This window comes from Anabrus simplex, chromosome X (genome assembly GCF_040414725.1).
Source record: "Anabrus simplex isolate iqAnaSimp1 chromosome X, ASM4041472v1, whole genome shotgun sequence".
Classification (NCBI taxonomy): domain Eukaryota; kingdom Metazoa; phylum Arthropoda; class Insecta; order Orthoptera; family Tettigoniidae; genus Anabrus; species Anabrus simplex.
Window position 1 is genome coordinate 182,680,844 of NC_090279.1, and position 9,274 is coordinate 182,690,117.

Consider the following 9,274-nt stretch of genomic DNA (forward strand, 5'->3'; position numbering starts at 1 on the left):
TTTACCCTATAGGTGTATATATGTACTATATTTATACTTATTTCTTGGTTAATTTGTGTTTCATTTTTGTGTTTTATTTTATTTAAATTCATATAATTTAATATAGATGAAGAAAATGTAGGGAAAACTGCAAACAAATTATCATTACTAATGTCTATTTGCACTTAAGATTTAATGTGCTGTTCATACCTATTGCTACAACTCATCTCTCACCAAACACATATATTTCATGCGTTACTTTCTATGGTTTTCTTTTTGTATGTCAGTTTCTTTAACTGGTGTCAGTCTAAGATTGGAGTTTTTCTTTTGTAGATCCTAATTCCTAATTTATTTTATGTTTCTGTTTTTCTAATTTTTAATTCATTTTTAGATATTAAGTATTTTAGGTCATAAGTCCACTTCGAACCTGAAAAAGTCTACTTTTTAAATTAATTTTTAGATATTACAGTAAGTATATTTAAACTTGAAAAAGTATTAATGTGTTGTAAATTTCGTTTGCTACTCTACTTGTTAATAATGTTGTATATTTTTATTTTTAGATATTAAGTTCTTTCTAACAATTGTCATTTTTAATAATTAATTCATAATGACTAAGCCACCTGTAATTGGAGAAACATCTCTGTTGGTGGTATGAAAATAAATAAATAAATAAAATAAATAAATAAACTTCAGTGAACACAGACATCACACACGAAATTGTTGAAAGTGTAAGACAAACAAAAGACATACGTGTGTTATTATGAGCGTAGCACCAAAGGTACTTGTAAAGTAGTAAAGTAGGTGTACATAATATTCTCCAAAAATAAAATATTTCTTAATTTACGGCAGATTTTAGACTTCAACTGCGTAAAAGCAATTATTATGTTCCATTTGTGACAAATTTTACAGTGACATTTCGTAGATAGGAATGCGCGACGTAACCAGGACAATTTCTTTGTAATTACAGAACAGATCAACGAAGGTCACACTTCCGTGCGGAGATGTCATTCCTCAAGAAGGTACAATTTCGTCCACCCGCATACATCCTACTTTTTCAACAATCCCATCCCCGTCATTATCCGCCCACGCATCAAGGAACAAGCACAAGTAGTATTTGTTCCGAGAGCTCCAGGAAGTTAAAAACAGGTAAACGAGCTCGTTCAGCAAAGACCAAACAAAGTAAATAACTGAGGTCAAAACTGTGCGAACAACGTAGGGACCGAAGAAATTAAACCTGTTGGCAATAAAAATGAATAATATAGTAAGAGGCCAACAGGGGCATGAAACTACAAGCCTCTAACTGGCATCAAAACACAGATAAAATGGAAATGAATAATCGAAACGGGCAATCAATATGACACATGTCCTCCAACACACCTACGCACTCATCCACACCGCCATACATTTCGGTACTGATATGCAAATATTAGACACGGTACACAGATACAACAGTAACGTAATTTCGTAAATATCGTGATCCCAAAGTCACCCAAGGGTTACGCACAAAGAATATGGCAACAAGACCGTGCAATACAACGCACGAAAGAATTCCCATCACGACCGCGATTCGTACAAGGCAAGACAATTCTTGTGATGACACGAACGGCAAAGGCAAGCGAGAAGGCTTACACAAATATACAGTATACGCTGGACCATCTCATAATCAAAAGGCATATCAACCAAGTACCAAAACACACACGCACACAGTCCATTCAAACAACGGAGTAAACATTGCATATCGAAAATAAGAAAAAAAGCCCATATTAAATATAACTTATGAATACCTGGTCTACATGTAGAGCTGGCAATCCGCACTAATGTGGGCTGTAACATGAAGGAGTGGTGAGGAATGATATTGACATTGACAACTTAAGGGGTAGGTGAGGTATCGGTTTCCGAGCCTCATGAGACATGTCTGGTCGTGACATCCCAGCGAAGGGTGGGTGCAATTCCTGACCAGGGGGATGTGGCGGCCAGACAGATTTAGAATATAATTAGTATGGATTTAATATAGTTAAGTAGTTACTTATAGGGTTAATTTAGATGTAGGGGTGCCTTAACATGTGGACTGGTCATCCACCCATGTTGGAGGCAGCTTAGTAGATTTACTTAGGGGTGGTGACTCGCATGGTGTATGGTATTCCGCCCGTGTGGGGGGCCACCAATTTAGTTGTAAGATTAGAGGGTTGTAGGGTTGGCCCCTACATGTGGACTGGTTCGTGTAAGGGCCGCTTAGTAATACAATTGGCGTGTTTTTAGTTCTGTCTATAACTGTTCAGTTTCATTGGGTTTAATGGTTCTTTGTTTTATGTAATGGCATTGTGAGCATGTATCTGGGCTAAACGCCTGTAATGTTCAATAAATAAATAAATTACTTACTTACTTACTTACTTACTAATACCTGGAGTTATCAAGGTCTCAAACAGAAAAATGAAAGGTAAAATTACAGATACAATTAAAACATTTAAAACTGTTGTTATAAATCAAAAACGCTGCTCCAATGTGCAGGGTAGCCATTTTTACAGTCCCCAAAATAACAACAACCAAAACAGTCAAGGAGTTAAAAGATTCCCAGGTGGCAGGAAGTTTGAGCTATGGCGACGAACAGCGAGATGTTCGCCATCTCTCGCACACACATGGCACTATTCAACTCATACCAAGTGAAGTGGCAAGATGCCATTACAGTAATACGTTGTTCGGAATAAATCGAACTGACATGTCGCCATGTCGACACGTCGACACGATAATAGCTAAAGCCCGCTACACGCGTTCAGTTCGGCTTGTCAGTTAGAATTGACAAATCTAACTGACGCAGCAATCACATACACACGTTCAGTATGATGTGTCAATTCGATGTGATTAACTCCAAAATTTGGTCGTGCTTGTGTTTCGGAAATTGCAACTTAATGTTTCTGGACGATCTTTTACTGATGTATGGTGCAGTGGCTTGTGTAATTGTAAAAAGAAGGCGTCAATTCAAGCGGAATGTGTGGGTTAAAGACTGGCCTAATTATTTGTGGACGAACGAAGAGACATATCTAGATCCCCTGTCCCATGTTTCTCCGTTGATAAAGGACACTGATAACGAAGATTTGGGCATCATTTGCACCTCTTGATCCGTCAGGAATAACAACTGATCGAAGTACCATAGTTTAGGTACGTGCCCGTTGTCTGCACTCATTCCACTAACCAAACTGTCTGTTTTACACAGTTTGTTTACGAAATGCAACTTTCAAACTGTTTATCTTCTTTGTCATTAGTGTTTTGTTGGCAAGAGGATCAGTCTCTTTAATTTTTGTACGAGCTTGTTACAAGCTGCCTCGCGTTCACTTTATGATAATCTTTAGAGGTAAATAAATGTAAATAAAAAACTGCTTTAGCAAAGCCTGGTATCACTTGAAAAAGGGCTATCAATGTACTGACTGCGCACACGGTAAAAAATACGCGGGACACTTGCCAATCACTGGTGCATATGCGCAGAACAGCTGATTTGAGGAACTGAACTTACGCTCCCACACACACGATCAATTCGGCTTGCCGTCAAGCCGATGTGTCAAGCAAAAATGATGAATTTCCATCATGCCATCAGTTCAAATTTCTGGCTTGAGCTCACATCGTTTGAACAAACTTTTGCATACACTTTGCATAAACTTAAAGTTTTGAAGCTTTAAAACAAAACTGTTGAGCCACCTTGCATTAAGCCCGCTACACACGTTATATTCGGCTTGTCAGTTCGATGTGAACAAGCCGAACTGGCAAGCCGAATTGAACGTGTGTAGTGGACGTAAGCTTGGCAAGACACCGAAAGAAACGCAATTGATGCTGGTAGGTGTTTATGAAGATCAATCACTGTCCTTGAAATGTGTGTACAAGTGGTTCGCCCGTTGTCGAGGAGGCTGGGAAAGTGTTTCTGACAACCACCGTAGCGGAAGACCGGCGACCGCCGTCAGTGACGAAAACATTGAGAAGGTGAGGACATTAATCACGAATGATCGGCGATTAACTGTGCGCATGATAGCGGACGAACTGCAGTTTAACCGTGAATCCATGCGACAAATCGTTACCCAGAATTTAGGGAAGAGGTAAACGTGTTCTTGTCTTGTGCCACATCATTTAACGGACGACAAGTAGCAGGCACGTTTAGAGGCTTCACAGGATTTTGTCGAAACGGCAGATGCGACACCAAATTTCTTGAACGGTATTGTCACTTAGGGTGAAACCTGGTGTCTCAGGTACGACCCTGAAACGAAACGACAAAGCATGGAATGGCGTTCTCCGGGATCTCCTCGTCGGAAGGTCAGAGCCGAAAATTCACGCATCAAACTTGCTTTGAAAGAAATGAGATTTGACGATATTCCTGACATCCACCGAAATGTGACAAGGCTTTTGAACACCATCCCACAGGAAGCCTTCTTGCAAAGTTTCCAGGATATGTATTGCCGATCTCAGCAGTGCATAGTTATGGGAGGGGACTGTTTCGAAGGACAGTAAGATCACTGCCGTGCATTGTTCATGTATGTTGATAGTACAGGACTATTGACCGAGCTTTATTGTCACAGGTTGTACAAGTAAGAATACTTCCATGAGGGTGCAGGGGGAGGGTCATTGGGTGCCCTCTCCTCTACGTTACTTCACGTAACTTCTCACGTCTTTTTATGGATCGTACTTTTCACTCGCTTCAACAACGAAGATTCTACGGAAGTTCTACCCTCATAGTTGCAATACATTATAACCGGTTTCCCGCAGAGAAGCAGATGGCAGGACGCACATAGTTCTTACTGACCCCGAACAACCTATGGAGGCATGATGGTATACTATTATGTAATTCTTATTCCTGGTGCAATGTTAATGAATATATATCTGCGATTCGTTGTTATAGATGTTCTGGTTATGGTCATTTTTCTTCTGACTGTAAAGAACAGCTATGTTCTAATTGTACTGAATCACATGACTTAAAGGATTGTCCTCAAAATCAAACAGAATGCATCAACTGAAAGTTGCATAATCAGAAACAGATTACAAGGCAACAACACGATATAAGGAACACTAATCACCCTGCAACATCATTCACTTGTCCAATATATATGAAAGTAGTAGATATTATTAAATACAAAATTAATTATGGCTAAACTGAATATTTATCACCAGAATTTGCATAAATCAATCGTACCAACGCAGGAACGTATATTTAATACAAACTAAAATAGTGTTACACAGGAGGATATAAATTTTATTTTCATTCAGGAACCCAATACCAGCAACAACAAGATTATGGGTTTCGGTCATGGCGGTTATATATATCACTTTGTAGATAGTAATGAAGAAGAGAGAGTTCGAGCTGCCATCATCTCAAGGTATCAAAACAGCCTTCAGTGAATGCAGTACTGTAACCCTGACAGAGTTCTTCTCTGCATCAATTTCGACAGCAAGGAGGTGAAGGTATGTAATGTTTATCTTAATTCTGCATTGCGATATCATTGGACGAGCTCCAAATTATATGCTCGGAATTAAAAGGGAAACCTCTTCTCAAAACTGGTGATATAAATGCTGAACATGCAGCTGGAGCAGACAAACGTGGCAAGCTATTTTACGATTTCTGTTGTAGTAATAAATTTTCCATTCTTAATAATGGAGATGAGCCTACATATGTCCGTAGTGATTATGAAAGATGAAAGTTACATTAATGTGAGTATTTGTAACTCTGTATTTCTTCAGTTTAATCCGGAGTGGACTTCTTCTTCTTCTTGCGTTACGGCCTCTGTAGGACCACGGACAGCTCCTTCATGGATTGCATTTTCTTCTCCTCCCAGAAGCTCTTCATCCTTTGTCTTCTTCTCTCCCGCTCTTCTTCCGAGATATTCAGTATCCTCTTCTCTTGTCTACTCCACTGGTGACTCTCAATCCTTTTCCTGTATCCATCCCTATCATTGATCTCTGGCATATTAGTCGGTATGTACTTGCTTCTCCAATTTTCCTTTTCTTCCAGCTTGATCCCCAATTCCGACCAATCTTTCCGGAGTTCAACTACCCACTTGGTTCCTGTCTTTCCTCGTGTCCTCGCTGTTGTTTCCCATACTCTTTTCTTCATTCTATCCATATTCATCCTGATTACATGTCCCGCAAACCTTGCTCTTTTCAGTCTGATTTCTTCTGAGATTGTCCTCATGTTCCGGTATAGTTCTTCCCTGGGTCTCCTCATCCATCTCTCACCTCCTCTCTTAGGGCCTAGTATTTTCCTCAATATTTTTCTCTCCTCTTTCTCTAGTTGTTCCGCACCATTTCTTCCTAGTGCTATTGTCACAGCAGCATATAATCCGGAGTGGACTATAAGAAGTACAACATTTTCTGATCACAGACTTATAGAAATAAAGTTGGAATCCAATCCATATAGGATTATGCCAATTACCTCAAGGTATTTAGCTCGAAAATACAAAACCAAAAATGTCAAATGGTCTCATTTTCAACGATCAGTTAAAACAAGACTAGCAAACGTTCCTGAAAAAATAAAAGAAATGCGCAATATCAGCAGAACTTGACCAAATAGTCGATAATTTAACAGATGAGATCACAGCCATTTGTGATGCTAATCTCCCACACATTTCTGAAGCACAATCAAAACACTTTCGGTGGAATTCAAGTCTCAACATTATAGAAAAACGAGTCTTAGCCTCCTACAGAAGATGCAAAAGGTCTAGAAGTGCAACTTTACGAGAAATATATGAACAAAGATACTATGAACTTAAAAGTGAGTATAAGAATTTGATAATGCAGGCAAAAACAAATGCCTGTAAAAAGTTATGTTCCTTACAGAATGCCAGTAATCCATGGAACATTGTGTATAAAATGTGTCAGAAGCCCATAGACTTCAACAGGATACTGACCTCGATAAAAACAGGAAACGGTTTCACCAACTCTACACTTGAAACAGCAAATGTTTTGATTGATATGACAACGAATTTCGAAAGATTGTATCCAATGTTGCTGCTAATTCACCAGATACTGAAGATGACCTTGTGTTCACGAATAAGGAGGTGGACCGAATTATCTCTAACTTGAACGACCAAAAAGCTCCTGGACTAGATGGAATTTCAGCCACTATTGTTAAAGATATTCATTACTATCTTCCGTCTCTTTTTTATAATCCTTTTAATAAGTGCCTCAAGTTATGTTTCTTTCCAACCTGCTGGAAGAAATCTGTAGTCAAAGTGATTCCTAAGCAAGCCGCTAAAAATGTATTTGCCGTCAATGCATTCCGACCATTATGCCTGTTGGCTTTGCTTAGAAAAGTTTTAGAAAAAGCTGTTAATTGATCATATTATGTATTTTCTTCATGCGAACAATTATTTGAGTGATAGAAAATTTGGATTTTCTCCATAAAAATCTACAGAAGACTCAATAACATATTTTGTTGTTTGGGCTAAGGAAATCTTCTTACATCAGCAAGTTGGTGTACTGGTATCTCTGGACATTTCTGGTGCATTTGATAATTTATGGTGGTCCAAAATTCTTCATCAACTAAAAGTTAAAGCCTGTCCAATTAGTAATTGCAGTGTACAGTTAACAGTAGGTACCAGGAAAATAACTAGGACTCTTATTAAGGGATGTCCTCAAGGTACAGAATGCCGTCCAGGTTTCTGGACTATACTATATGATAATTTACTGTAACAAACTCTTCCACAAAATTGTAGTATTATAGATTATGCTGATGACGCTCTTCTCTAGGTTAAGGCAAATACCGTGGAGGAATTGAATATTTCAACAAACTTTGCTTTAGATATCATATATAAGTGGGGATGTGATAACAGATTACAATTTAATCTAACAAAACTACTGCAATGTTAATAACAAGAAAAAGAAAAGTGAAGAAACCAAAGATCAGATTCAACTCAAAACAATTAACACTTGCATTTCGACCTCATTTTCAGTGCTTATCTGAAAAGGCTGGTAAATTCTTGCAAGGATTATGTATTGCTTGTAAACCATTTTGGGGTCTGAATTCAGATATCTTACGCATAATATACCATGGATCGTTTGAGCCAATTATATTATATTGTGTTTCAGCATATCAAAATGTCCTGGAGAAGAAATGGGCTCAATGTAAATTTGTACAAATTCAGAGAAGATTTATACTTAGAATAACACGAGGTTATTCACAGATGCTGCTCTTATTATAGATGGTATAGAACCTTTGCATCTGAAAGCCATAGCCAAAGCTGAATTGACTAACATTAAGAAAGGAAGACAATGCAGTAAGGCAAAAAGTAAATATCCTTGAATGTGGTCAACCAGCATATCATTTTGATTGTTATAACTGAATGTTTTCTCTCACATGAGGTACAAGATTTCACGGATTGCTCAAGATCACCCAAAGAGGATTGTACTAATCTAGTGGGAAGTGCCTTTGTTGTGTATAAAGATGAAGCAGAAATATATTTTAAGACTATGAAACTTTTCTACCAGTGTTCCATTTTTCAAGCAAAACTTCTTGCTATAAAATATGCAGTTCAGTGGATAAAAGAAAGAAAGTTTAGTGCGTGTATACATAGTGACTGGCAAACAGCTCTCAAATCTATAAGTAACAAATATAATTCAAATTCTTTGGCATGTAGCATTAGAACAGATCTCTCACAGTATGAAAGACATATCTGTTATAAGTGGGTTAAAGGGTATGAAGGTCTTTTAGGTAATGAAAGAGCAGATGAGCTTGTTAAACTTGCAGCATTTAGTGACAATGAAACTGTATACAAAAGAGCCTCTGTATCAAAAGTGGAACGTGAATTATATAAATTCACAATCAGTGAATGGTCAAATCAGTGGAACTCAAGTAATAAGGGTAAAGTTACAAGAACAAACTTTTCTCCCATGGTACAGGACCGTTTGGACTGCAATTTATTGAAACCAAACTTTACCAGCACTCAATTTCTTTCGGGTCACGGAAAATTTAAATTTTATTTGTATAAATTCAAAATCGGGAAATCGGGAGGTTGTGGGTTCGGATCCCACTGGTGTCCGGCTGGCCATTTTTGTTCTGTACTTAACATCTCTTCAACACGTACTACATGTACGTAACACGACCTAATACGTTGAAAGTCTGTTTCGAATAACAGTTATGTTTGTAGCGATGAAACTGCAACTCACCTTATTTTTGATTGTCCATTCTTCAGCAAAGCTGTATATATCTTGGAACAATACTTAAATTGTTGTGCAGAAATGTTACCCAAACCTATTTTTAGGATATTTCACAAGATCTATTGTTTGAATGAATTTTTTAAGTTTATGCAGTTTATTTTCGAAA

At 37.9% G+C, this 9,274-nt stretch overlaps 1 protein-coding gene across 1 annotated transcript in view; it reads left to right on the forward strand.

Moving 5' to 3' along the window:
• LOC136886232 (farnesol dehydrogenase) overlaps positions 1-9,274 on the forward strand; it is a 191,709-nt gene that overhangs the window by 113,710 nt on the left and 68,725 nt on the right. The gene's annotated exons all lie outside the window — the stretch shown is intronic.